Source organism: Solanum stenotomum, chromosome 1 (assembly GCF_019186545.1).
Source record: "Solanum stenotomum isolate F172 chromosome 1, ASM1918654v1, whole genome shotgun sequence".
NCBI lineage: Eukaryota > Viridiplantae > Streptophyta > Magnoliopsida > Solanales > Solanaceae > Solanum > Solanum stenotomum.
Genome location: NC_064282.1, coordinates 60,416,231 through 60,419,603, shown reverse-complemented (window position 1 = coordinate 60,419,603; position 3,373 = coordinate 60,416,231). Strand labels below are relative to the sequence as shown.

The window sequence follows — 3,373 nt, the reverse complement described above, 5'->3', positions numbered from 1 at the left end:
TGCGGTGTTAGTTCATACGAAAGAATCTAATATTTTCACATATTATTAATATTTAAATAAAAATAACAAAAAAAGTATTATATATTTTTATTATTTTATTTAAATATTAATAATATATGAAAATTCTTTATAATATTTCTAAAAATAAATTGATAGTGAAATTTTATTGTCTACTATTAGTGATACTAGTTAATTTAGAGAATGTTTGTGCAATGGCTAAATTTGGTATTAATATTATTCATTATATTTGAATATTGAAGGCATTTTAATCAAATCTTTTAAAATTGGAATCCTAATTATAATACTGTTTTTTGTTATTATTATTAAAATATTAATAATATATGAAAATACTCAATAATTTTTCTAAAAATAAATCGATAGCATAATTTTGTTGTTCACTGTCAATGAATACTAATCAATTTGGAGAATATTTGTGCAATGGCTAAATTTGGAATAGATATTATTAATTGTATTTGAATATTATTCATCATTTAATTAGATCATCAGATTGCATACCATGTTTGCCTAAATAACCATTTCTTCTGCACTATATATATATACACGTTATTTTAGAAATATAATGAAAAACAAAGATGCCGTTGATATTTACAACTATATGCTTCATTATTTTAGTTTGGACCATCATTGCCTTTTGTTTGGTTGAAGGTTATGGATCTAGCCAAAATGCAGATCTCGTCGTCGAGGTATAGTTTTCATATCTTTTATAGCAAAGTTTATAGTTCATTTCTCAATGAATAATTTGTAGTGAAATTAACCTATGTTTGCAGACTATTCACAGAGATATTTATGATTGTGTGGATGTTTATAAACAACCAACTCTTTTGCACCTGATGCCGCACAAAGAAAGAACCAAGGTGCAAGATTTATACTCATACAACTTAACTGATTTTTTCTTCTTTTCTTTTGACAAACAAAAGTTGATAGCACACAATTTTGTTGTTTGCGATGTTTTGTATTTTTATCAAAGGTGGAATCAAGTTTTGAAATTTATGAATTTCTAAATTTTGATAGTTTTACTGAATTTTAAATAATAATTTATACATTTTTTTTAACAATTTGAAAAGAAAAATCTAGTACTAGTAATTCACATAAGGTGTCTTGCCAAAATGTTACTAATTTATGTTAAGAGTTCAAGTTATAGATCCAGCTTAATTATCTTTTATAGGGTTGAGTTAACCCCAAAATCTATTTCCTTATCAGATATAGTTAATTCATAATTCAAATCAGATTCTTAATAAACTAGCCTTTGATGATTTCATATAAACATCCAATCAATTAGTGAAGTCATGAATCTTGTTAAGAATGTTGAATATTTAATATATAATTAGGTATAAAATTAATGTTTAATATTAGTATATGTAGTGTAACTTTTTGGAAAAAATGTTTAAATGATCGCTCTTTGCTGACTATAATTCTATTCTTGTCATTGATTCTTGTTCAAAATAATGAAAAGAGAGAAAAGAGATGTAACTATCACGAAATGACTAATAAAATATAACCCTTACATATATTTATTTTCAGTAATATTTTATGTTACTTGAATATAATTTTACTTATATTTTCTTTGAAATTAATTTTTTTTTTTTTGCACCTATGGGGATTTTCGAAACAACAGATGACAATTGCTAAGGAGCTAGAAAACAAAGATTAGTCAAAGCCAAGCGATTGCAAAAGGATGAAAATATTTATTTTAAAACAAAAGAGTTCTGGTTGAACCAAAAAAGCTGTCCGATTGGAACGGTCCCTATACACCGAATAACACAAGAACAACTCCAAAGCGCCAAAGATGCCTCCTTAAGCATGGCAAATGAATCCCTCGCTGAAGATATCATTGATGTAACTACTTCTTTAATTATTAAAATTTATCATTAATAGTCAAAAAATTCAATTTCAAATAGTTATTTTAATTAATTTAATTTAATACTATACATCAGTTTGTAGGAATTAGCATAAATGCATCTCCAGAAATAAAAAGTTTTACAAGTATCTCAATGACTGTTACTTTGTATAATCCACAAGTAAATGGACTTGGCCAATATAGTTCCGCAACAATATTTCTTCAAAGTGCAGATAATGCGCCAAATTTCGAGCAAATACAAGCTGGATGGATTGTAAGTTCTTATTTCAAATCAATGATTTGGACCTATTAAGTATTTTTTGACGATTTGATTTCCTAAAGTCATTATGTTTGTTTGGTTTAGGTATATCCAAAACTATACGGTGATAGCCGGACTCGGTTATACTCTCATTGGACAGTAAGTATATTAGAAATTAATAGATATTTTTCTCAAAGAAACAATTCAAAAGCATGTAAAGTAAGCAAATTTCATTTTTTTTTTGAATTAAATTGACAGATGGCGGCCAGAAAATAGGATGTTACAACAATATTTGTCCAGGGTTTGTTCAACTTGACAATGAAGTACCAATAGATTATGCTTTCCCAAAAATCTCTAGGCGAATGTATGATGACTATGAATTGCAACTTCAGATCTACAAGGATGAAGGTAATAAAAATTACAACAGTTGTAATACTTTGGAAAATTAATATCAGTATCAACAAGTATGTTGTTGTTGTAACTCTGGTGTTATTTTTTTTTGCAGACTATTATCTTTTCTTGCACTATATATTTGTTATTGGATTTTGGCCGGAGACCATTTTCAATGAATTAAGAAATGGATCGCAGACAGTGTGATACGGAGGATAGGCGTATACACCAACGGGTGAACCAAATAGTCCATCCATGGGAAATGGTAATTATCAGGATGACAATCCACACATCACTTGTCATATGCGTCAAGTCATGTACGGAGTGGGCAATAATCAAGCTGTTCAACCCGATGAATCGTTGGTTCAAACTCATCAATCTAGATGTTACTATGAAGGAAGTGAGTATAATGGTCATGATGGTTACTGGGATTATAATTTTTTGTTTGGGGGTGGTGGTTATTGTTGAGATGCACTAACTGCTTGTATTGTATTGATATATAAAACTAAGAAGCTATTATATTAGTTCTTGCAATTGCAATTTCAATTTATTTTGGGTGATTCAATACTTGATGTGCCTGTTATTGAAATCATATTATTTAGGAGAAAGGGCAATTATGTCAATTCAAACTCTTCACTTAATTAGCTAACAAGTGTGGTGAGACGAGCATGATTTTTGCATCCTAAATAAGAGAATTTTTTCAATTTTAGCTTAGGAATAGAGAAATTCTTGACAAAAAATGCTTTCTTCTGTAATCGACCCCAAGCTGTAAATATTCAAGATTATTATATAATCTTTGAGGCGAACCAACAACCAGATTATTATATGGTTGCTGGAATCGTATGTTGGTTAGACTTATGACACAA

The 3,373-nt window shown here is 28.3% G+C and overlaps 1 pseudogene; it reads left to right on the top strand.

Moving 5' to 3' along the window:
* Positions 1-593: 593 nt before the first annotated feature.
* On the top strand, positions 594-2,975 carry LOC125853757 (uncharacterized; annotated as a pseudogene).
* The last annotated feature ends 398 nt before the right edge of the window (positions 2,976-3,373 follow it).